Raw genomic sequence first — 27,544 nt, 5'->3', positions numbered from 1 at the left:
ATAACAATATTTCCAACTTTCGTCCAATTGCCATCTTATCCCCATCTCAAAAATACTAGAAAAATGCATCCACCTACAACTTTTACCCTACCTCATAGATGACCACCTGCTTACACCCACACAGCATGGGTTCAGACCTGGCTACAGTACTACCAACAATCTCCTCTCCTTCTTTGAAACAATCAATAAAGCTTGTGATTTTGGCTATATAGTATCTAACCTCCCTCTAGACTTATCCAAGACCTTCAACACCATCTCTCATAACCTTCTTCTATCCAAACTCTCCAATCTTAATCTATCCATCTCTTCTACCAACTGGTTCTCTAGTTACCTCTCCAGTAGACAACAGGCTGTCAAATGGCAAAGAAAATACTTTCTCCTTTCTTACCACCCCTACAGGTGTACTCCAAGGCTCTATATTAGGTCCTTTACGGTTTAACATCTTTATAAATGACTTCCATTTGTCTATCCCCAAGGTTAATCTTATCCAATATGCAGACAACTCTGCAATCATCTGTTCTGCCACCACCATCTCCTCTCTCTTAAAACTAACTCAAGAAGCCTTGCTGCCACTGAGCGCTGGATGTCAGATAACCACTTACCACTCAATGCATCAAAAACTAAACTTATGATATTTACTCCCTCTAAAAATATCATTATTGACAAGAACTCTTTTATTATTACCAGCAAAGTAACTCCTCTCTCGAGATAGTATCCCATACCAAAGGTGTCCTCATCGATGAACACTTTAAATTTGATATCCACCTACAAATGAATATCAAAAAAACTCACCAGAAACTTGGTATGCTTTACCGCCACTCCCGCTATCTCACCCCCTCCACTAGGTCTGTCCTTTCAACTACATACATAATTCCTTCCTCCTATATGGTGCCCCTCTACTCACCAACCTACAAGCTTCACTAAAGACTAAACTCTCTTCCTGTTACAATAAAATCTCCAAGTTTTTCACTGGTTACAAATCCTCTACCCACCGCTGTAATGCCTTTCTCAAACTAAGTTGGCTAGAGCTCCCCAATCATCTTACCTACATCAAACGCACTCATGCCCACAAACTTATCTTCCATCCATCTCTCTGCCCATCTCTAGCCAGTTCACTTAAAATGTGCGCACCCTATAGACTCTTGAGATCAAATAACCAAAATCTAACTGAACTACACAAGCCTGCATGCTCACCAGGCAAACAACTCCTATCCTTTTCTCTAGCACGGCTTTGGAACTCCCTGCCGCCTCTCATCCGCACCACCCCCAACCTCTCTACATTTAAAACCTTGCTTCATTCCCATCTCATATCCCTATGGGAATGTTCCTGCTCTCACCCTACATAACTATGTCCTAGCTATCTTTACCCAATCCCCCCTTTCTTCCCACCCACTTTGACTCATCTTTCACTACTTATTCTTCTATCTCTCTTTTCTTACATGACACCTAATCTCTTTCTGCCCCCTGTATACTCTGCTATAACTCTTATATGATACCTATACAAATCCCCCTCATCTCTGTTTTAGATTTACCACTTTATGAACTAAGATATTTTGTAAATACTTAATGACATGCTTTTTGCCTTTTGCTCTTGTAGGTTGTAAGCTGTATTACTCATTTTTATGATTTTTATGATTTGTCCAAATTGTATAATGTTCTTATGGAGCTTTTCTCCCCGGGACTCCATTGAAAACGGGCTCTTCTAGGCCCAATGGACTATCCCAGTAAACAAACTGTAAAAGAAATAAAATAAAAAAAATGAACTCCAAACTGTTTTAATTTGCATATATAGTATGTTTATATGCTCTTTTTCTGTTTTTGTATAATACTGCCCTGTTTTTTGATAATACTGTTTGTGATTTACTAACTATTTTGAATGTTTTGTACTGTTTGCACTAACTGCCTTGTGGAGCTTTTCTCCCCGGGCCTCCACTGAAAATAGGCTCTTTTTTGATCCAGTGGACCTTCCCAGTAAACAACTGTCAATAAATAAATAAATAGGTTCATCCTTGGGTAGGTTTATAGGCTCTCCTATTTAAGGCATTTTTATAAGCCTAGCCCAAATGGCTATAAAGCTCCATGCACCTTAAATATTAGCCCCTGTGCCCATTAGTTTTGTGCCTTAGTTTGACACAGATGATGTCCAGATGACACCAAAAGATGATTCGATCTCCCACCCACGATCTCAAGATTTCTCTTGAACAGAGCCAGCGAGGTGCTCAGCACAACATGGACCCCGGGATTTACCGGGCAGGAGTCTCACATGGGGGGGAGTTCTCCCTCCTCCCACTCCCTCCTTATATCCGTATATATGCGTTTTGATCACTTGCTCTAGTAGTTCTGGTGGGATGATTTTTTTTTTTGAGGGATGTCCATTAATTCTGGGTTGGTCATGGCCATGCCCTGTATGTCAGGCACAGTCACCTCTGAGCAGATGGTATGCAAACTGGAATAGAGTTGGAGTTTCTTAATTGCTGAAGGTGTCGTGAGATACATACATCCCTATGGGGCATTGTTCGACATCATTGGTCTGATAAGTGAAGAGTACAGGGGAACATGACCTCACTTGATCTGGATATGAATCCCTTCATGATCTGCCACTGTCAACCTACAGGTGGGTACCCACCTCCCTGATGCTTGCTGCCAAGTTTTGCCACCTATATGGCAGCTAGCAGGGTTTTTTTGTTTTTCCCCCAAGGGTATGACTATACACTTTTCGCTAACTTCAGGCCATGGCTCTGGCACCAGCTATCAGCTTCGCGTGAGACCCTCTGAGTCAGCCATAGTCCTCCCATGTTTGCCTGTACTTCTGAGAAGTAGATGCGATCAAGGGGGGCCAGACTTCTAACCCTGTGGGACACCACACCACTAACCAGCTTGGAGTCTGACATGGGCTCCAGCAACTCTACCCCTGTGGGTTCTGTCCTTTAGTTTTGTTGCAACCCATCTTGTGACATATGGGTTTATTTAAGCTAAGGTAAGTTTTCATGATACCCAGTGGGGTATGCAAGGTCAAGGTAGGCTGTATGGACTGCCTTTTCCCTCATCAATGGCCTTGGTAACTGTTTCAAAGACCACGTCCCTATGTCCTTGTTTATGAGTTCCATTATGATCCTCTCCATAGCTTTGCGGGACCACGTGCCGTGCGTGACGCCCTCTTGGCCACATATCCTGTGGTAAGGCTAAGATTAAAGCTGCTGCCTTATGTGCAGGTTTAGTTCTTCATTGAGTTCATGTAGCCACTCTGTTGGGATAGTTATTGGGGGAGAGGGGGTGGGGTTTGGTTTGAAGCGAACTGCGCTGCTGTGTTGTAATGTATGTCTGCTCAGTGATTTTTTGTGTATTTTTTTGGACTAATGAGCATATCTGGGAGTTTCCACCCAGGTTTCTGACATAGCTGAAGAAGGCCTTATGATTGTCTTTTGAATCTATGGCAATTTTTTTCTCAAAGTTGGCCTTTATTAAATAAATAAATGTAGCTTAAGAATCCTTATGGTTATCCTTATCCAGGGATGCTATTTTAACTCTAATTAGCTTTAGAGGACTTTACAAGTTATCTGATTTGTTTGTTCAAGCTGTGGAGGGATTTTGTTTTCTGCTGAGTCAGTTCTCCTCTTACCGTTAACATCAGTTTCTTCCTCTTGTTTTATAACCTATTAATACTTGAGGCCCAGCAGGGTGGCTTATTTTTTTTGGGAGTACTTGGTTTTGATCTGGTCAGGTACAGTTAAGTTTATACAGTTGTTAGGTGTTTATACAAGGCATTTGTGTACACCTGTACATAGGAGTCATTACTGACTGTATTGACAGGGGATTTGAAATGGTTCATGCTATCACTTAGTGGGCTGTAACTAGCTTTGGAAAAATATTTTAGTTTTATTGCTCCTATGGGGATGTCGGGTCTGATAGTTATTTTGAATGAGACAGATTTATGGTCTGACCTTACAAGGGAGGGCACCACATGGGGGTTGCAGTGACCTCACCCCCATGTTGGTGAGTACTAAGTTTAGGACATTTGAACCCCTTGTGGGGGAGTGAATTATCTGTTCTAGGGCATTTGTATTGACAAAGTCCAAGAACATCTGGGCAGTCATGTCTGTGCTTGGTCATGTCACCCAGTCAATGGAAGTGCAGTTGAAATGTCCCATGACATAGGTGTTTAACTGTACAGTGAGTGACTCCAGTAGGTCTAGGTAGGTGGTATGTTTCTCTTGGTTCATGGTGGGGGACCTAATCCTACTAATGATGTGGTAGGGTATTTTGCCTATACTTAGTTGGACTTGGAGTAGCTCAAGAGAGTTATACTGTTTAACCAGTGTTTAACCAGTGTCGAGGTGTACTTATAGGTTCATAGGTTCAAAGGTAGGTACTAGGCTATTGGCCCTAGAGCCTATATAAGCCTAGCCAAATGGTACCCTGGCTTTTGCCACCAAAGAAAATTATTTTCCCGTGCCCCTGTCAAGCAGAGCCACAGAAGTGATCCCCGGGGTGAATTTCCTATCTCTTCATTTGTGAATTTCCTATCTCCCATCCAGTCATCAAGATTTTTCTTGAAGAGTCCTAATAGGGAGGTTTGTTTGATATAGATAAGTAGTTTGTTCCAGAGTATGGGAAGTCTCTGGGACAGGAATCTATCCCTCCAGCATGTTCTGTTTATTGTGGTGACAAGGTTTAGGTCCCTAGAGCATGTAGCTCGGAGGGATTGGGATTTCTTTACGTGGAACATGTCCAACAGCTCTGGGTTTGATATAGCTTTGTATGTTAGGCAGAGATCACCTCTGAGTAGGCGATATGTGACAGCGTAAAGCTGGAGTTTTTTGAGACGGTCTGCATAGGGCATCTGTTTGAGGCCGGTAATCCTCTTTGTGAGGTATTTCTGTGGCCTTTCCAGTTGTTGTAGATATCTTGTGACATACATACCCAAAAGGGGCAGTGTACTCTATAATGGGTCTAATGAGTGACGAGTAGAGGGGAACAATGACCTCTTTTTTCCTGGATGAAAAACTTTTGTGATGAGGTGTGCCACGTAGAAGGATTTCCTGACTCCTGTGGCAATGTGATTATCAAAGGAGATACTACTGTCCACCTGTGTCCCAAGGTCTCTTATCACACTTTCGGTGTTAAGTAGACAACCGCCTATGTGGCAGTTCATGGGTACAGAGTTTTTACCAAAAGGGATGACAATGCACTTTTTGGCATTGAGCATGAGGCCATGGCTTTGATACCAGGCATCTGTCTCAGTGAGGCCCTTTTGTAGGATATCCACATCATTAAGAGATGTGATTATGGCTCCTAGTTTGCAGTCATCTGCAAACTTTGTTAGCCAAAGACCTTCTGTGTTAGCCTGTACTTGAGAGAAGTAGATACCAAACAGGAAAGGAGCTAGGACTGAACCCTGTGGTACTCCACTTGTCACTGGTCTGAAGTTGGATTTAGAGTCTGCTACTATCACAGTGTGGGTTCGGTCAGTGAGCCAGTTGGCAACCCATCTTGTGACATTGGGATTTATACCTAGTTTAGTGAGTTTGTCTATAATTCCAGGGTGGGGGATGGTGTTGGAAGCCTTGGCGAGATCTAGATAGGATGTGTGTACCACCTTACCCTCATCTACAGCTTTGGTGACAGCTTCAAAGTAGTCTATCAGACACAGACTCTGAACATCAAACCCGAACTGTGGAGACAGGGATAGTGATTATGACCAAGTTTGTTGTTTATCCAGTTCATGATGATACATGGATGTATTATATATGCAAGACTCATCAAATCTAAAGGGGCGAGTAGTTCCAGGGTCATTGGTGGCTCCCCAGCGTGGCTGGGAGTGGCAGTGGGTCGTGGTCAAGAGGTGCTCCTAGTGACCCCACCACGGTACCCCCACCACACCACCCACCCCACCCCCTCCTCAGTCCACCTACACAACACCAGTGTACTGAAAGTGCCCAAAGCTGCTAGATATACAGACCTAGCTGGGGCCATTGGTGGAGCTGGTAATGGCACCTAAGGCCCCATGGGCATGGGCAACTGCCCTGGTGGGCATGGATTCAGTGGTGTGTGTGATTGAGTGGAGTGCCGATGGAGGTGGAGACCTAGGTGGGATCTGTATTCTGTATTTCGATGCTTAGCGTGTCATGTCATGTTGTGTCATGGGATGGGGCTGTGTTTCTTTTTTGGAGAGTGTGATTTTTACTGCTGGCTGTTGTGATTTTTACTTTCTTTTCTTCAGTTAGAGATAGAGATGAGAGGGGGAGAGAGAAGAGTTAGCACTGACACTATCTGCCAGGATGGATGTTGGCAATATTATTTGGTTCTGTATATTATTTAGTGCCATTGTGCTGTAAGAAGAGCAGATCTGAGTGTTGCCATTGAGATTCTTGACAGAGCTATAGAATGCTTTGTGGTTGTATTTAATCAGTGGTGATTTGTTTTTTTTCGTAGCTTTGTTTGGGATTTTATGGAGATCTCTAGCTCTTACTGAGAGGCTTGACAGAGTTCCTCCAATCTGGGGATTTTACTTTTTTGCAAAAGTTTTTTCTTTTTCTGTTGAGTTTGTTTGTTTGAGGGACACCACCAGATTGGCTTCCTTTTTGTTTTGGAGCATAGCATTTTGGTTCTGTTAGGGATTGCACGATTCATGCACTTGTGTAAGTCCTTATAAAGTGCAATCGTATAGGATTAGCTTTAATGAAGATGGATACACCCCTGCCTTAGGTTCTTTCATGCTCTTTCTCATTTTGAGATCTGAACATGTGGAAGGCATTGTGGCCTTGCATGTCTGGGGTGCTCTCCACAGCCCTGAGTCAAATCTCAGTGACTGCACAGATGTTAACATCTTTCAGGGAGAGAAGTGCTTCCTGGGTGTGCAGTTTCCTGTTTAGGTTCCAAGCATTAAACACCATAATCTTGACTTTGTCTCGAGTGGATTTTGTTATATCAGAAATTTTATTTTTTTTCATTGCCTAAAAAGGCACTATGGGGAGGGAAGAGCTTTTGCCAGTATCTGAAAGCCTAGAGGATACAGGTGCTGACCAACTCTTGCAAAGCAGCATGGTCGTCAACCATGTCCTCCCAGGTTGAAAGATACTGGATGCACTTACTCCTAAAGTAAACAAATACAGAATGTGAGATATGTAATAACACCGTGAAATTGGAATCAGTACTTTCACGTAACAACAAAGAGGACATCAAACAGTTTGTCACACACACATTTCTTATCTTACACAAGATAAGGCCATGTCACAAAGCCAGATATGCAGAGGTACTCAGTAGAAGCCTACCAAAAGATCAGAGACCTCCCAAGTGCAAAGCACATACACACACCACAACATGAATAGAAACCATTACATATAACTACATACATACCAGTGTCTCAGCAATAAGCCCCTAAGGCAAAACACCTCAAAACCAAATGTTTTGTTCATAGGTTACTTGATAGTGAGACACACAGATATCCCCCACACCAGACTGGTGAAGAAGAAAGTCATGGTATGTTGCCTTTCAGTTGCCAGGCTCCATCAAATCATGCATGTACTCAAGTCACTCAATAAGAACCATTCTTTTATGAAAATGTTTTGTATAATTTCATATAACAATATAAAAATATATAAAAAGGTTTATAAAAAAGTTACTTAAAGTTCCATAATAACCTAACGTATGCTGACTCATACAGATTGTACTAACAAGGTGCCCTGAACTACATGGTCCCTCAGTTTATTAGTTAAATGCAGGGCTACACAGTCAACCAGCTAGTTAGTCAATATCCACTAATAAGAAGATATGTAATGTTGTTGTTGTCTTTCGGCTTTTCCCGGTTAGGGGTCGCCACAGCGGAACTCCGGTCTGCTAATGATTGGCAGTAGATTTTCACGAACGCCGAGGTGCCAGCTCGACGTTCAACCTTCAACGAAGGCATGCCCATTTATGCATGTCTTTCGAACACCCACCCAACCACGGGGAGGACACGCAGACTCCACACAGAAGGCACTCCCCGCACTCCAGCCGAGAATCGAACGGGAGAACCTCTTGCTGTGAGGCAACAATGCTACCGCTGCTCCACCGCGGAAGTACAATAAGGAGATATGTAATGACAACTGTAAAACTGTTAAAAGTTAGAAGGTTAGTAACAAAGAATGACAACCAGTTAAAATCTAGTAAAAAGGAGAAGGACATTGATCCAGATAACTGATTATTAATACTCAATAAGGTAACGTGAGAGAGAGAATTACTCAATTATTTGTTTATATTTATGTAGACAGATCATTAGATAATTGTTAAGAATGTTCAGGTGCTCAGACCTACCTGTCCTACATTAGCCACCTGAAAGTGTTAGAAATGTCCTTGTCAGGGTCTAAATATCTGCTTGTATAAAGGCAGAATTTGAATGACTTCCTAAAGGTACTCTGAGATTTGTTCATTGGAATTAGGGATTGTGCCAATTCCAAAATATGGAGGCAAAATATTCCACATAAACTCTGATTTGTGTTTCTTTTCCAGCCAGTAAAATAGCCAGCAGCCCATCATCAACCAGTGACCTGAGATATCCAGCCAGGACACAGGGTCTCAGATTAGCAAGAAGCTGAATCACAATAGGTTGCATGAAGCATTACTTTCTTAAAACTAAGGAACAACAGAAGCCCTCTCAGCCATGTAACATTCAGTTAGTTAAATGTTAGTACCACAGATATTTAACTAACACTTAGTAGGAATGACAGAGAGATATACAGTAAGCCAAATAACTAGTAAGTATAGTTTAGCAAAGTATAACAAGCCAGACAGCCATTCAGCTAGTTAGTTAGATTTAGTATAAGAGGAACATTGAGATAGATCATCAGTTAATAAAACCTAAGTTTTAAGAGGCAAATATTTACTTATAGTTATAGTTTAGTATGTCAGGAATAAGGACACCTACATCGTTAGTTTGTTTTAACTTAGTAACAAATGAAGACAAAGTAAGCCAGACGGTTATCCAGCAAACTACTTATACAGTGGTTACAAGCAAATACACACATTCATGCATACAGGCAGTGAGTGAGTTAGTTAGTTTAGTTTGTTATTTAGTTAGTTAGCTAGCTGGTTAGTTGGTTAGTTAGTTAGTTAGTTAGTTAGTTAGTTAGTTAGTTAGTTAGTTAGTTAGTTAGTTAGTTAGTTAGTTAGTTAGTTAGTAACAAAGCAAGACACATTGAACCAGATAATTAATTAGTAAAATATAGCAGGGCACATTAAGCCAAACAGTCAGTTATTAAAAGTTATCAAAGTCTTCTGAGAGAAATAAGCATTTAGCTATACAGACAGCCATAATGTTAGTTTGTTATAACACAGTAACAACTGAAGGTGATATGAGCCAGACAATCATTCATCTAGCTATGTATACATTACTTATAAGGAGAAACACTCACTCATAGAGGTAGTTAAGTAAGTTAGTTAGTTAGATAACACTCAAACAGATTGTCATTCAGTTAGCTAGTTAAAGCATAATAATGGAAGCACTTTGAGAAAAATGTTACTCTGAGCCTGAGAATGAGTCAGTTAATTAATTAAAGATTAACAACAAGGAGAGGTACTCATTCAAACAGGCAGTTAGTTAACATTTTCTAACAATGACAGTCTGAATCAGATAATCAATTAGTCGAAGAGAGCAAGGCCAACTGAGACAGACAATCAATTAACTGATTAATCAGTTAGGTAGTTAGCTATTTAGTTAGTTAGTTAGTTAGTTAGTTAGTTAGTTAGTTAGTTAGTTAGTTAGTTAGTCAGTTCATTACAAGTTTGATAACAATGAGAAGTACACTGAGTCACTGAATTAGTTATTAAAACTTAGCAGTGCACAATAAGACAGACAAGCATTAGATTGCTTAGTCAAAGACTAGTAACAAGGCAAATAAAATGTTAGTCTCATAAATCTTAACAAAACAAGGAGGACTCTAAGCCAGATAATCACTCACTTAATGGATTAAAAGTAAGTAAAAAAGCAGACACTTATTCAAACAGTTCTACAATTTAAACTTGGGAACAATAAAGGAGGCAATGCAAAGGTACAGATGTTTGGATGCTTGGCTCTCCATCTGGGTTACTGAATGACATTTCGTGTGTAAGATAGTTGTGTTTCCTGCCTGAGTTGACATGTCTTTTGATAGTTACTGCATTTTCCACACATTTCCCAAAGATATGCAGGCAGACAAACTGGCAGTTCTCTAAACTGCCTGTAGGTATGGGTGTAGGGTGTGTGTGAGTTTGTGCATGCATGCCCTCTCTGCAATGGACTGGTTTCCATGAAGGATTGCGTCTCAGCTTAATATCTGCTGAGTGCAAGACTAGATTCCAGCATTATCACTAATGTGAACAGCATAAAGTAGGCTTTGGAAAATGAATAAATGAGTGAATGAATGAATAAATGAATGAGTGAGCAATGCCAGAGACATACTGAGCCATTCATGCAAACTCTTCAAGGCACGCTGACCAAGTATTCAGTTACTTAGCCAGTTAAAGTTCAGTAAAAGTGAGGGACACATTAACCCATATAATTATTTAGCAAGACACACAAACAAATTTGTCAGTTAGGTGAAGCTTAGCTTCTCAGAGAAATAGAGAAACATGAGTGATTCTGAGCCATAAATTTGTCAGTTATTTAAAGGTTAACAAGGAGAGACACTCATTCAAGCAGACAGTTAGTCAGTTAGTTAGCTAGTTAGTTGGTTAGCTAACACTTAACTAATGAGACAGGCACTAAACCTAAACTAAATTCATTTGGTACAACTTCACAATCCACATTTAGACAGACATTGATTTGTTTAGTTATATTTAGTAATGATGAGAGGCAAAACTTAATAACATATAATGAAGCAGATAATTAGTTACATAGCTAATGTTTAATAACACCAAGCAACATGTAACCACACAAAACTATTAGTTTGTAAAATTTAGTAAAAAGGAAGGGCAGTTTGAATCTAACAATTATTAGATTATTTAGTTAAAAGTTAATAATAGGAAGAGACACTCATTTGGGAAAGCAGTTAGTTCAGACAGTAACAGCATTCAACACACTCTGCCAGGTAATTAGTTAATCAGACTAAGTAAGGCATACTATCTAGGTAGTCATTTAGTTTGTTAGTTAAAATTTAGTAAGAGTGGGAGTAGTAGTGTAGCTAGCGTGACAACCACCATGTGCACAAACTACTAGGGGATGCAATCAGCAAATGTTGATCAATCTATAGTGCAGTGAATTGCTGGCAGTCAAATGTAAGTAATGCATATGTGTGTGATTAGAACTGAAGTGATTAGTGCTCCATGTGGGACATAAATTGTAGCAGCTGCTTGCTACAGTTTGCTACAGGTTAAAAAAGAATTTTTTTTTTCTCTTTTGTAAGAACTGAAGTACTTCATTGTTCCATGTCTGGCATAAACACTAGCAAACCATTTGTTCCAGTCTAAAAAGGAAAGAAGATTTTTTTTTTTTTAGAACTGAAGTACTTTAACAGTCCATATGTGGCATAAACCACTACAGCTGCTTGATACAAATGTAGTATGCAATTTGTTACACTTTAAAAGGAAAAAATATAACTGTTTTAAAACAAAAGGCATGGGTGCTCCATGGGAGAGGAGCTTTTTTGGCTCCTATTCTTACATTTGGGGTGTGTACCACACTGTGGGATGGTACCAGGCACCAGAATATCTAGTTACACCTCTAACTGTGAGGCACATTAAGCAACCAAAAAATTAATAAAACTTACCAAAACACAATGATACAGATAAACAAGCAGTTACTTAAAGTTTAGTTACAAGATAATTAAAACATAAAACATTTGACTGCTAAAAATTTGTAAAAAGGAGGGGTCTGATACATACAATCATCCAATTAGATAGTTAAATGTTAGTAAGACAGACAAAAAGGTAGTTAGTTCATACTTTGTAGTAATGCAACATACATTCAGCTAGGTAATCTTTTACTGAAACTAAATGTGATGATTGGTTAATGTGACATTTAAATATATACACTGTGAAATCTGTTGATATCCATTGAAAAAATTTGTAAGAATGAAACCGAGGTATTTTGGTTTCCTGTTGAACTAGTTTCATGTTGTCTTTAATAAACCATATAACGTTATTACTGCTTGATGCTGGTTTCTTTTGGTGCTTTTGTAAGTATCCATGAATCTTTGCAGTTTAATATATATATATATATATATATATATATATATATATATATATATATATATATATCATTTGACTGAAAGTTGATATTAAATGAAGCCTATTACATAATCTTGGAAGGCATCATGTAATGCATTTGTCTCTCTCTGTCTATATATATGTGTGTGTGGGGGGAGGTTTGTGTATATGTGTGTATATATATATATATATATATATATATATATATATATATAGTCAAATGAACTTTCAGTCAAATGAAATGTCGATCATATGATAGGAACCCATATATATATATATATATATATATATATATATTATTTTTAAAGACTGATTTCTGTTGATATTAAATGGAAGCCTATTACATAATCTTGGAAGGCATCATGTAATGCATTTGTCTCTCTCTGTCTATATATATGTGTGGGGGGAGGTTTGTGTGTGTGTATATATATATATATATATATATATATATATAAAACTATCTTTGGATTTTGGAAAGAAGTTAATAACTGACTTGTTTTTTAAATGGCTTCCTTTAGGGCTAGTCTTTAATGACTGGATGAGTTGACATAAATTTACTCTGTGGTTACCATGTATGACTTGCTTGATTTGGGCGATGAGCCTCTATTAAGCACCTGAAAAGCAGAAGCATAGCTAGGGTGGGAAAAGGGGGTGACTGCTCAAGGCACATGGTTTTATGGTGCCAATCAGTAGTTGCCAATCGAGTGGCATTGCATTATCAGTATCAGGAAATTAATGCTGATAATTTATTAGCTGTCATGGTTAGGGAGCTGAACTCCATTGTATGTGATATTCTAACTGTAGTGAGCCATTTGTTACATTTGTAGTGAGTGGTTTGCTACAGTTTCAAAAATAGCATATCTTTTAGATCCTCAGCTTAGAGTGGAGAGTTGCTAGATCAATGAACTGCACTGCGCACTGGAGAAGCTGGGTACAGCACTGCTGAAAAGGGTGGCAAGAATTTTGAAGTGTGTGTGTTTAAATGTATGTTTTATAGTCCCTGTGATCACTAGCCTAGTATTGTTTCTGTGTTTCTGTATTCCTAAAACTATTTGGTGCCTTGTGTTTTCATACATTTAAAAAAAACTCTCTTTCTGACTGTTTGTGTTTCATTCTAGGTGACCTTATCCAGGGAATATACAGTGACTGCCCACAAATCATAAATAACGTGAGTGACCACACAAACTGAAATCCTCAGTCATTGAATGGACACACTTAAAATGTTCTTCCCACACTTTTCAGGTGTCTGATAGTGCTCACCTCCCAAATTGAACAGGGTCATTGATGACATCTCGGGAATAGATTTGTGTCTGTCCATCCATTCATCCAAATTCGCCTTAAAGGTAGCTAAAATGGCACTTTGTTTTGACTTGCAGTGGTAAGTTATTACATAGGCTGGGAAAGTATGACTTAGGAACCTATCCTTCTAGAGAGTCTTGTTTACTTTGAAAATCAGGATCTGGGTTCATAGTGTATATGTTTGTAGAGCCAGTGTTTTTTTTTTTATAATGAAGCAAATACGATTTTTTATCTTGTGGCTTGAAAACTGAGACATATATCACTTCAAAGCAGCAGGTAGTCTACAGAGGGTAAGGAGAATTGTGCTAATTCACTGTTATATGTGAAGAATACCTCTCAACCTCTTAGTGCAAGAAATCTGGACAAAGCATGACAAAAATAAGGGGACAAAGGCCCAAAAAAGGGACAGATTGTAAATATTACTCATAAACTTAGAAAGTTACTAGAGTATCAGGGATTGGGTTAAAATGCATTTTCTGAAAAGATTTGAAGTCCGAAACTCAAATATATATCATTTAGTGACTTCAGTCCTCAGATCATCCCAATGGTTTGCAAGAAAACCACAAATTTTATGAGTAACAGACTGAAAATATGAGGCAAAAATCTGGACATTCTGCAAAAATCTGGGCAGTTGAGAGGTATGACTTGAAGCATTCAAGATCTCTTATTTTCTTGGTTAGAAATGCTTGTGGCCTTTCCAGTTGAGCAATATGCTTGGATTGGTATATACACAAATGGTTCTATATTTAATGATGGATCTGATAAGGAAAGAGTACAGGGGAATGATGATTACTTTGCATGTTGAAGTTATTTGTCTTGGAACGTAACTGACCTAGATAAAAGGATTTATATATATATACTACTTTATTTTCAAATATAAAATAAAATATATAAACCACAAAGGCACCTGAAAAACACTTTATTTAATATGTTGAGGGCCTGAACAACATGCCTTTAAAGGCTTCTAATGATTCAGACATGTTGAACCAGCATTTAAATAAGAAACCTTAATTGTATGACATGCAGAATTAACTAATCAACAATTAAAATTCAGTTAAATTATAGAAAGGAAAAGCTTACTATAAATGCAATAAAACATAAAAAGAATAGCAGGAAAAAAAAAGAATGTCCAGACTATGAGAGAGAGTTGTCCATGTAAGTATGTACCTACAGATCTTATGACCATGTTTTTTTGTTCTGAGGAGGATTATCATTTAGCGCACATGTGTTGGGTATTTTTTTTTTTTTTTTTTGCTGCATGCATCTATGCCACATCTTTTTGCATTTAACTTGAGATTGTTTTCAATACAGTAGGAACTCTACATATTTCATCTCTTGCTGAAGTTTAGTATTAGTAGATGAGTTGATATTAGCACCCAGCTTGCAAACATCATCAGACTTGTTCAACAACACTTCTGGTATATCGGCTTAGATGTCTGCAAAACAAATACTGAAAAGGAAAGGGCCCAGTACTGAACCCTGCCATACCCCACTAGTTGCAATGTTATGTTCGGTGAGAGTAGACTCACTGAATCCATCACCTGGAGAGTTTTAGCTCATTAGTTAATCAGGGAGTAAGTGAATTAGTTAAACTTTGTAATACAGACTAAGTCAGAAGTTTATTCAGTTAACCAGTTGCACTGTAGTAACATTGCAAAAACCAGTCAGATAAATATGTATTCACATTCACATACTTAAAAACTAGAAATAAGTAAAATCAGACCAAGCCAGGCAATCAGTCACACAGTCGCTGAAAATTACTGACACCTGCTGTAAGAGGTAACTGTTTTTGTTACTTTAAGCTAAATACATTGCCGGGACAAAGTGAGCTGGTAGCTGGATAGTTAACCATTAGTAACTAGAAAGTGTGCAGTGATCCATATAGTCAATCATTTAAATTTAGTAAAGGCTTATTAAAAAAGAGTACACAATAAGCCAACATAGTCACAAAGTTAGGGATGTGTAAAACTGTAACAGCAAGGAAAGTCAGACTGAGACAGACAGTGAGTTAAACATAGTCAAACAATTCAAGGAACTAAAAGCATCAATTATTTAAAAGAGAGAGGGGGATACAGTGGATCAAATAATTTATTATTTAACTTAGCAAAAAATACTGAGTCAGAAACCTGTCTGCTAATTAAAACTAGGCATGTACATTGAACCAGATACTCACTAGAACCGATAGTTAAAGGCTTGTGAAAAAAAAGAGATATAAATCAATTAATCAGTAAGTTAGTAAAAGAGAGTCAGAAAGAGCTATGTAATCAACCAGGCAGACTTAGTAAGGCATATCTCTTTGGTTAGTAGTTAGTTTGTGAATGTGTGAGTAGTTTAGTTAGTTGTTTGGTTAGTTAGTTAGTTAGTTAGTTAGTTAGTTAGTTAGTTAGTTAGTTAGTTAGTTAGTTAGTTAGTTAGTTAGTTGGTTAATGTTTTGCAACCAGGAAATGCAAGGTGTATCCACTTGCCAATGCTTTAGTTAAGGTTGGCAAGCCAGATCCCGCAAGTTACTCAGCTTGATATTTAAATGTTGGTAACAAAGGTAGGCTGGATAGTTAGTTAGTGGTTAACAATAAGGAAAGAGACATTGAGCTAAACAAACAGAGTTAGAATGAAACACCAGTAGAAATAATTACCATTATGTAGATGTATGTAATGATTAGGCTAGGTAAGACAGTATTAACTTACTACACTACAAAAGGGACAATGCACATTTACTTAAGCTTATGTATAAGATATTTTAAATAACTGTACAAAGTAAGTCATGTTTCAGTAGTACTAGTAAGGCATACCTATTGTACACCATAATGTAGTGTCTGAACCTAATGCTATTTTTGTAGTAAAGTTCAAAGCATCCTAACACTGACTTAAAAGTTGTTGAGATACTGATATTTTAAAATGAGACAAAATTGAAATGTATACAAAGTGATGATGATTTGTAGAAGAAGTTGTAAGAAGTGAAGGCTGAAATATGAGTTAATTGCATGGGTTGAGGAGTCACTGCCCAGTTAGTGGACATAAGGGAAGGAACAGTGCAAACTACATATCAGACTAGCTGAGCTATTTGAGAGAATCTGGAGTGACCAGAAAGTCAACAGTGATTGGATAATGAAGGTTGGAAAGGGGGAATTGATATAGAGAAAATAAAGATGGGTTTGAGATGTCAAATGTAATAACATGGGATTATGTTGCCTTTACCAGTGATAGGTCACAGGAAATAACACATAATGGGTAACTGTGTTAATGTTAAAGGTAAAAAAGGAGGCTTACATTGTAGATCCATGAAGACTTAATAAAAAGATGATTTGGGAAGAATGGTTCATGAGGTGTGCTGCAGGGGGATATTAAAATGTAGAAAGTAATAAACAAAAAATAAAAATACAAGATTGTTAAAAACGTGGAAATAAAAAAGATAGTGGCTTAATAACGAGTCCAAAGTAGAGTGTGGAGTAGTCAATTGAATGGGAGGAGATAAGTACAATAATGGGAGGACATACATTCAAGAATGGGAGGAGATAGGTGCAAGAATGGGAGGAGATAAATGCAAAAAATGCGAGGAGATAAGTGCAAGAAGTTTAAATGTAAGGAGCAATATTTCAAGAATAGACCGAGTAGTGATGCAAGGCGAAAAAGTCAACAATCACTGTGGAGAATATAATAATGTGGCAGGTAAATAGATTGTGGATTTAGATGGCAGTAATAATATAGGACAAAATAAATGGAGATGGCAAACTAGGAGAAGAAGATGGGTTGGGAAATGAGCGACATAAGTGCAGTGAGAATGCAGTGTAGAAGAAGGAGGGAGTGGTGATTGTAGACTCAATTAAGATACAGATTATGGGAGGCAATGCTAGAGAAAAAAAGCACAGTTGTGTACACTTACCATAAATGTAGATCTTTGAGTGTATTCACTGTTGCAGTCATTACATTTGGGTAATCTGCTAGCAGGTTGCCCTCAGTCGGCCTGATTAACAAAGTCTTGGGTCCGGCATCAATTGCGGTCTCCTCTTCCATGTCGTCTAGTCGTCAGGGGTATAAAACAAGCAGCTAACACCATTTTCTTTAGTTTTTCTTGCCCCAGATGTCAGGTGCCCCCAAAAAGGTAATATATATATATATATATATATATATATATATATATATATATATATATATATATATATATATATATATATATATATATATATATATATATATATATATACATGCAACAATATAAACCTTACCATCATCTACAAGCAAATACACCACATAGGCTGTAGAAGATAGTGTAGGAAAGATAAACTCCAATAAGAAAGGGGGGATGGCGGGCGGGTAACCTGGACTGCAACAGTGAATACACTCGAACATCTACATTTATGGTAAATGTACACAACTGTACTATGTTCTTTGTGTTTCATCTGTATTAATCTATGAACCTAATCTATGAACCTATGAATCTACATTTATGGTAAATGTACACAACTGTACTATGTTCTTTGTGTTTCACTGTTGCAGTCATTACATTTGAGTAGAATCCCAAAGCTATGGATGGGAGGCTGGAGCTAAACAGCATTAGGGGAGGCTATAAGGCCCTGCAGAACTGCAATGGCAAAGCCTGCCCTGGACTTAGAGTAGAGAGGCAAATGGTAATGCTTTGTAAAGGTGTGAACAGAACTCCAAGTAGCAGCCTCTAGAATGTCTTTGGTTGGTACTCTGGTGGAATGAGACCCAATGCCCTTGGGCACAGGTTTGCCATGGTGTAAATAGCAGAAACGAATGCAGTGGCTTATCCACTTTGAAATTTGAAATAACCTTTCCTTCTGATCCTGCAGCATATGTCACTAGTAATTGCTCAGATTTTCTTAGAGCTTTAGTCCTGCTCAAGTAGAATCTTAGCTGTCTGTGTACGTCCAAGGAATGCAGAATTTTCTCCCCCTTGTTCTGTGGATTTGGATAAAAGGTTGGCAGATGAATAGGTTGGTTAAGAGCTACACTGGAAATCACCTTAGGCATAAATGAAGGATTGGTCCTCAGAGACACCCTGTCTGGGTAAAATATAATAAAAGGCTCCACAGCCATGAGGGCCTGTAGCTCTGAGACTCTTCTTGCTGAAGTAATTGCTAGGAGCAGAGCTATTTTCCATGATAAGAACTTTAAATCTGCTATAGCAGCTGGTTCAAATAGAGGCAGGGTGAGCTTTTCCAACACGTAATTGAGGTCCCATGCAGGTATCTTCTGGGAGGCCTTAAATTTTTGGCTCCTCTAAGATACTGCTTTAGTAAAGGATGAGAAAAGATTGGTGGCTCCGTATTGTAATGAGCCAACATGGCAGAGGCATGGATTTTTATTGATGAGAAAGATAGGCCTTTGTCAAGCATCTCATTCAAGTATTGTAATATCTGAGTAATATTTGGTTTTGCTGTATCAGTTCCTTGTGCTTGATTCCAAGCAAAGAATCTCTTCCATTTATCAGCATAAGATTTTCTAGTACAAGGCCTTCTGGCTTCCAAAATGACATCCATCACAGCTTTACTGAGAGGTGTTGTTTGCATAACTACATGATCAGCCATGCTGCCAGGTTCAGTGTTTGGAGCTGATTGTGCAGGATCTGATTGTTTTGGTACAGTAATTGAGGTCTTTGAGGTAAGGTCCAAGCTGGGTATTGAGACAAGTTCCTTAGGATTGGGTACCAGTATTGGCGAGGCCAGTCGGAAGCAAGTAATATAATCTTTGGTTTCCCTTGTCTGACTTTTAGTAGGACCTTGGGAAGAAGAGGCAGAGGAGGAAAGGCATAAACTGATAGGTTTTTCCAACTGAAGGATAGGGCTTCCACTTTCCATGCTTATTGGTGATAAGTCCTTGTGCAGAATCTTTTCAATTGAAAATTTTGAGGAGAGGCAAATAGATCTATGTCCAGGCTCCCCCATTTCCTTGTTATCATACTGAAGACTTGTGGATCTAGCTTCCACTCGTGAGGGTCCATAAGGTTTCAGCTTAAATCGTCTGCCAGAGTATTTTGTTTTCCTGGCAGGAATTGAGCTTAAAGATGCACTTGGTACGTCAAAGCTGTGTCCCACAGTGCCATGGCTAGTCTGCAAAGGGGGTATGAGTGCGTGCCCCCCTGCTTGTTTATATACCACATAACTGTGGTGTTTTCCGTCTTTATCAGTAGTTGTCCTAGATGAAGTAAGTCCTTGAAGGCTGTCAGGGCATTCTGAACAGCTAACATCTCTTTTTGGTTGATATGTAGATGCATTTGTTTTGGGGTCCATATGCCAGGTGGGCCCCCATGCATAATCTGATGCGTCTGTTGTTAAGGTTTGGCTGGCAGGGGGTAGAGTGAAGGGCCATCCCGTTTTGGAGACATACCTTTGCCCACCATAGAAACTCCTGTTGAAGGCAGGGAATGAGAGGAATCATTGTTTCCAGACTGTGACAATGTTGAGTCTATAAACTTTTTAGGTACCATTGAAGTTTCCTCATATGCAGTCTTGCATATGGAATCAGTAGGGTGCAGGATGCCATGAACCCCAAAGCCTGCAGAGTTTGTCTTGCAGATAACTGGGTTTTTGTTGCCATCAGTTTGAAGTAAGTTGTCAGTTGCCTTTGTTTGTCTGGCATGAGGAAAGCCATCAGGGCAGTTGTATTCAAGCTTGCACCCAGGAATGTTATGTTTTGAAAGGGTACCAGTTGTGATTTCTTTTCATTTATTGTGTACCCTAGGCATGTTAGAAGCCTTTTCACAAATGCCAGGTGCTGAAGAAGAAAGTCCTTGATCTCTGCTTGATTGAGACAGTCATCCAAGTAAGGATATATTTGTATACTTTTTTGTCTGCAAAAAGCAATTACTGGTGCCAGGCACTTTGTAAAGACCCTAGGCGCAGTAGATAAGCCAAAGGGCAGTGCAGAAAATTGGTAATGCATTGAGCCAGCCTTGAAACGGAGGTATCTTCTGCACGATTCCCTTATTGGGATATGCAGGCATACCTCTTTTAGGTCTAATGTCACCAGCCAAGCATTCTTGCCAAGCATGGGCAGAAGCTGCAGCAAAGTTAGCATTTTGAATTTTGGAATGTCCAGGAATGTTTTCAAAATTGATAAATCCAGTATTGGCCTCCAGGCCTTGTCCTTTCTGGGTACCAAGAACAGTCTTGAGTAAAAACCTTGTCCTTTTTCCTGTTCTGGTACTGGCTGAATAGCCCCCATATCCATGAGGGACGTAACCTGTTTCTGTGCCTCTGCTCATTGATTTTTTGGCAGATCCGGCCAACTGTTTGCCATTGGCAGGGTGTGGAAATGGAATCTGTATCCCTGTGATACGATGTTTAGTACCCACTTGTCCTGGGTTATTAACTGCCAGTTTTGAGCAAAAAGTGCTAATTTTCCCCTAAGGGTGCTGCCAAAAGATAAGTGCTTGGTGTAGGCAAAGGGAAGTCATTGGGACTGTTTTCTATAGGGTTGCGCTTTATCTCCTCCAGATTTGGAGGTAGAAGCACCCCATTGCTTTGACCTGTAAAAATCTTGTGCCTGGTATCTAGAACCTTTAGGGCATCTGAATTTGCTCCTTTGATTTCTGTCGGACACAGGAAAGGACAAATTTTTTGTAGACCAGTGTCTACTGAATCTTGGTGGCTGCACTTGTAAGAAGTCTTTTACAGTCTGCATAGACTTAGCTTTGTCTTCCATTTTCTTTAAAACCTCTTCTGCCTTAATACCAAACAGAGAATCATGCTGCAAAGGTTCATCCAGTAATTTAGCTTTAACATGATCAGGCAAATTTTGCTCTTTTTGCTCACTGAGCCAGGCATGCGCCTCCTAATCACAGATCCAGTAGCTGCGGCCCTGCAGGAGGCCGCTAAGGAATCAAAACCACATTGCAAAGTATGCTTTCCAACCTGTTCAGCTGCATGCAATAAGTCCTGCAATTCTTTATTTTCTGCACATTCAGAAATCAACATCATTTTCTGTTTCAGCAATCCCATAACATGTTGTCGATACATGAGCATATGAAACTGGCAGTTTAAGGCCCTAATTGCCAAAGTTGCAGATGTATAAACTTTCTTTCCCCATCTATCCAGTGCCCTTGAATCTCTGCCAGAGGGGATAGGATTTTTTGCTGTTGAGGCCTTAACACCCTTTGGACCCTGTGAAATAGTTTCAGGGTCAGCAGCAGGGTTTCTATGAGTCAGGGACCCTGTAATATCTGTCAGGCTTGCTGGGAGCCAGAGGTAAGGAATCAGGAGTCAAGCTTGACTCAGAAAACACATCAACCACAATGTCTAAAACAGGGGGTATGGCTAAAGGCCTGTGCTGAGGGAGAAGAAGGAAATCTCTGAGCCTCTTTTTTGATTCTGAGAAATCTTGGTTCTCCTAGTGGAAATGCTCCCTCAAAGTATGCAAGGTTTCCCCAAATGAATAATCCTCAGGAGGTGATGCAGATGGTATAGATTCCTCATAGGGAGGAATAGATAATTCCTGATCAGAAGAGGAATCAGAAGAAATAGAAACCTGATCTGAAGATTCATAATTAATGTCTTGCCTAGGCCTCTTATCAGGTGGGAGTTGGGAACCCCTGATTAAGGTAATTAGGTCTTCAGCCATTTTGATCATCTGTTTTTTTGGCATAGCGGCCTGTGCACGTGGCTCATGCGTCATTTTTTTAGCCTTAGAAGTTGCTTTTGTCTTTCGTTTTGCAGCTGTCGTCAGTTTTATATAAAAATATTGAGGCCTAAATACACCCTCAGAAGCCAGTGCCTGCTCAGCAGCTCTGGACCCATCCGAGGGAGAGACATCCATGGGTACAATACTTTGACTGCTGGACTCCCCATGGGTCTCAGTAAGGGCCTGCGACTCAAAATTAGCGGGAATAAGGGGCTGCGAAAGCACCTCACTGAGTATTGGCGAATTGGCGACTGGCTTAGGAGTAGCTTCGTTGTCGGTTTTGGACCTCGACGGTCTGTCTCTGTCCTTTTTTTGGCATTTTTTGTATACTCCAGTAGCTAGATTGCTATCTGACAACATTTCAGGGTAGTTAAATCTGTTTCCAAAATATTTTGAGGCAAAAATATACCGACGCTTAATAGTGCGTTGGTTAAATCTAGCACAAAACCGACAGCCAGGCACGTTGTGATCAGGGCCTAGGCAAGGAATACAGTATAAATGGAAATCCTTATGAGGTATTTGCTTACCACAAGTAATACAATTATTAACTTTTTCTGACATCGGAATAGAGCAAGAAAAAGGTTTCCCCAATGGGGTACTTAGCTTTAGTAAAGACTTCGGTTCTGAAACTCGAATTCAAAAATTTCAGGAGTTGGCCGACCAGCACTTGCAAATGGCTTCTGCTTCAGGCACCACATGACTAAAGAAAATGGCATCGGCTACTTGTTTTATACCCCTGACGACCTGACATCATGGAAGAGGAAACAGCAACCGACGCAGGACCCAAGACTTTGGAATTCAGGCTGACTGAGGGTAACCTGCCAGCAGATTACCCAAATGTAATGACTGCAACAGTGAAACACGAAGAACATCTACAAAAGCTGGTAGAGAAAAAAGGACTGGCTGTCACATATAATTTGTCATGACACAATGACTTGAAGAAGGAAAATGCGGGTATGTAAAAGAGCTGTATACAAGGACTGGATGGATGGTAAGACTAAGGAATCTGGGAAGTTAAGTGAATGGCTAAGGCAGTGGCATAAACAAGATATTTGAATATATGGCAGAATATGTGGAAGAAAAAGAGGATATTTCATTTATGACAGACTGCAGTTAAATAAAAAAGAAAAAGGTTTTGACAGTATATTAGAGGCTGGAGGGTTTAAACTATAGAAAAGTTGAGGGAGGCTCAATAACAAATAATATACAATTTAAGAGGGCACCATAAAGACAGTAAAATGAATGGAAGAAAAGCTGTCGGAAGGTGTAAGGAGTGAAGGGTTAAAATGCTGTTGAATGCAAGGAACATAAAAAAAAACACTGTTTGTATGGTAAGTTGAAAGATGCGAATAAGCTACTGTGGAAATAATAGAATAGGTCATGGTTGTAACCAGGGGTCTATATCACATCATCAAAAACACTATTTGAAGAATCATTTGAAGAACCACTATTCTGTGAACCCACTTCATCGAACTGTCTCTGCTGAATGGCCATATAATCAAAGTTTTTCATAGGGAAAAGCAATGGTCGGTAATCATCAGGAATTTACCCTTTTCCCCACTGTAGTGCAATCTCAGACTTGGTATATTTAGATGGAGGTATGGGGAAAGCCCTCAGTTGGGTGGGTGCTAAATTTTTTTAATTTTGTGATGGGCAGTACATTGGACAGCCAGTGTTTTTTCCCAATGACAAACTTAAATTAAACAGCTGTTCAACAAAGTGGGTTCGCTATATAGTGATTTGACAAATTGTGTTTTTGAGGATGTGATATAGACTCATAATCAGATATAGAATTATAAAAATGTTGGGTGGATTTAATAGGAAGGTGGAGTAGTGAATTACTTTAAAATGTATTAGTTATAAAGTAGTCAGAAAAGTTAACATGGCAGTACCTGGTTAAGAAACAGATGTTTTTTTTTTTTTCAAATGAAATTTTGGAGATGAGATGTAATAAGCATTGGTTTGTTACAGTACCAAATATAACCAGAAGCCTTTATAATAATGGATAACAACATAGTAAGCATATTTAGTGAGTTAAAAGATAACAGCAGGGACATGTTGGAAGAGTATGACTGCAAATCAGAATGTAACTCATAGATCAAAAATGTATTTATTATTTATTTATTTGACGTTTGTTAACTGGGTTAGTCCAGCTGGGCTTGTGGCCCATTTTCAGTGGAGACCCGAGGAGAAAAGCTCCAAAAAAACACAAACAGTTTACAGAGAATCAAACATTTAAGTCAAAAATATGGTCAAAATCAGTTATACACGAAGGTTACAGAGACAAAGCAGAAATGCAAACACATGATATATACATATCAATATTTTTACAGACTAAAAAATATATTTACATATTTACAAAAAGAGTCAAGTCCAACAGTATTGATTATAGAGTTTAATAAGTATCCACAACAGTGGAGTACTTAGCTGTATGCAGAGGGACTGAAAAGGTATATAGTAGGGTTGTGGGGAGCTTAAGTAGGGGCTTGACAAGGACATATTTTGGAGCTGAGTAGATGAAGTTTGAGTTTTTCTTTAAAGTGGGATGGGTGAATGATGGAACAAATGTCTCTTGGGAGTTTGTTCCAGGTGGGATGGGTGAATGATGGAACAAATGTCTCTTGGGAGTTTGTTCCAGGTGGGATGGGTGAATGATGGAACAAATGTCTCTTGGGAGTTTGTTCCAGGCTTGGGCGACGGAGTGTTTAGATAGGAGTTTGACAGCTATTTTTTGGGGTTGGTAGATAAAAGAAGAGAGCTAAGGAAGCTATAGTGGAAAATGACAGAATAAATCATTATGGAGACTACAAGAGGGAAGATTTTGTTGGATCTGTTTTCTTTTATTATGAATTAAGATTTGAGGTTAAAAGATAATGATTTGGTTAGTAACCAAGCCCATGTGACAGTGTGATCTAGAATAATATGAGGGTATGAGTAAGCTAGAAATATCCACCTTGCTGTTGTAACTTTTACTGATGTTAATTTTAATAATCTGAGAAGTTTGATATGTGTGGAAGTTGGGGGAATATAAGCTCAAGAAGATATATATTATTTATATAAATATATCAACAAAAATATATCTTAGAGGGCATGGCAACCTGTATGAAAAAAGGAAAATAAAATAAAGAAAACTGATAAACAGAATAGGGAAAATGTCAAAAAAGTCCTGAACATAATTAGCAAGGCAACAATTGAGACATAAAAGCAAATGTTGAGTATTACAGATAAAGGAACACCGGAGATATTCATGCATACTAACAAAACAGAAAAGTAAATATGATTTCATGTTTTTAGTGCAGAAGTGTAGGGAGATACTTAGTCACTAAACTAGTTGTCAGTTAGTTTAGTTAGTTAGTTAGTTAGTTAGTTAGTTAGTTAGTTAGTTAGTTAGTTAGTTAGTTAGTTAGTTGGTAAATAAGAAAACAAGATCAAACTGCTAATTATGTGGCTAAGCTTAACAACATAAAATTAATCATAACATTATTCATTTAGTAAAACTGTAGGAAATAAGGAAAGACATACTGAGTCCCAAAATAGGTTACAACTTAATGATAAGGAAAGGCACATCAGGGTGGACAGAACTAGTTAAATGTAATGAGCTACACTAAACTATTGCTAAATAAATGTGGTCCATTATGTGTTACCAAGTTAAAATAATGAATCATTCAACTAATAAGCTAATAAACTCTAACAGAAAGAGGTGCGCACTAAGAACTATCAGAGAGATGGTTAAACTCAATAGTAAGAGGTAATAACACTCAACTTGATAATCTGTCATTTAGTTGATTAGTTAAATTGATACTTGTACTGACACAGTTAATCGATCATTTAACTCTTAATAACAGCAGTGAGTAAACCTAAGTGTTTACTCAGTCACAGAAAGATATTACAAAAAGACAGCCAAACTGTTATTCATTTAGCTAAATGTGATAACAAATACTACACAGTAAGCTAACAATCACATAGCTGAAAACTGAAAGCAATAACTGACAGCCTGACACACATAATCTATCAGTTAAACCTAGTTAAGGATTAGTGGATTAGTTAAAAATAACAAATAAACAAACATTGTGCAAACAGTTGTTTAGATAAAAAACATCATAGCAAGTTGAGGCATGCTGAGATAAAAAGTCAGTTAGTTACTTATAGTTAACAAAGTACACTGAGCCAAAGTCATTCAACTTTTTTCGTAAGTCAACAACACACAGAGGCACATCAATAAAGCATTTAATACTTAGCAATAGGGATGAATAGACTAAGTCAGAGATTCGATCAATTAAAAGTAGTGATGCACTACTGACTAGTTAACAGAACCATTAACTAGTCAGTAGTGCATCAGTACTGACTAGTTAATGGTTCCTTTATAATAAAGAGAGATGATGTAACTCAATCATTTATCAGTTACCACTATTCACAAGGAAAAGCACACTGAGCCACCTATTCTTTGACTTTTTTATTTATCCTTTGTTAACCAGAAAAAAAATACAATGAATCAAGCAGACATTAGGATGCTAGTTATTGTTTTTATCTTTATCCAATGTATGACCATTAAATCCCTACCATCACTAGGCCTATTCATTCCACCCAAGCACAGACATTACAGGAGACTGGAAGAAGGACATGAGATTTCGGGATCATGGTTGTCATCCTGTGGGGGTTAGGAGATATTTTTGAAAGCTGTTCCATGGTGCAGTGCCAAGATATGCTGAACACACTGCAATAAAACCTGGGACATCTGAGAAAAAATCAAAACTGAAACCTTTACTCCAGGAAGTCAGCAGTTATTAAAATCTTAATAACAGGAATGCAAAGAAAGAAAGACAGTGAATCGGAAACATTTACTAAGACATGGCAATGCCAGTACAAGCAAGGATATACTGTGATAAATGGTCTCACTTACTAATTCTGTTAAAATTTAATGACAAGAACAGGCTAGTGAGACAGTGTGGTAAAATGTGCAATGAACTCAACAGCCATTCAAATGTTAGTAACAGAGGGTGAGATGCCAACTCAGGCACTTGGCTAATCTTACTAAGAACATTAAGAGCAAGGAGAGGTGCACTAAACCAGGTAACCAAAAAATAAGTCAAACATAGCAAAGCACACTAAAGCACATTGTTGTTGTTTGGTTACTTTGCTAAGGGTAAGGCAGAGAAGCAGAGTGATTCATTTAATTAGTCGTTTAAGTACTCAGTTCTAAACATCAAAGACAGGCACACAAAGCTAGATACTAAATCAGTTAGTAAAGTCAACAAGGTTATGCTTAGAAGCACCTTTAGATAGTCAACAAAATGGAAAGATAAAATAAGGAAAGTGAAAGAATGAGTTAGTTAAATTTATTAAAAATAAGGCACAGTAAGCAAGATAAGTAAGACAGAGAAAAAGAAAATAAGACAGATAATAAGTGGATTATATTATGGTTAAATGAGACAGTTAATAAGTGGAT

The 27,544-nt window shown here is 38.5% G+C and overlaps 1 protein-coding gene across 5 annotated transcripts in view; it reads right to left on the bottom strand.

Annotated features, from left to right (window-relative positions):
• DCLK1 (doublecortin like kinase 1) overlaps positions 1–27,544 on the bottom strand; it is a 2,564,464-nt gene that overhangs the window by 2,070,173 nt on the left and 466,747 nt on the right. The window lies entirely within an intron of this gene.

Source organism: Protopterus annectens, chromosome 5.part1 (assembly GCF_019279795.1).
Source record: "Protopterus annectens isolate FY-2018-M chromosome 5.part1, PAN1.0, whole genome shotgun sequence".
NCBI classification, from domain to species: domain Eukaryota; kingdom Metazoa; phylum Chordata; order Ceratodontiformes; family Protopteridae; genus Protopterus; species Protopterus annectens.
Note: the sequence above shows the minus strand (reverse complement) of the source record. Positions and strands in the feature narration are given on the sequence as shown.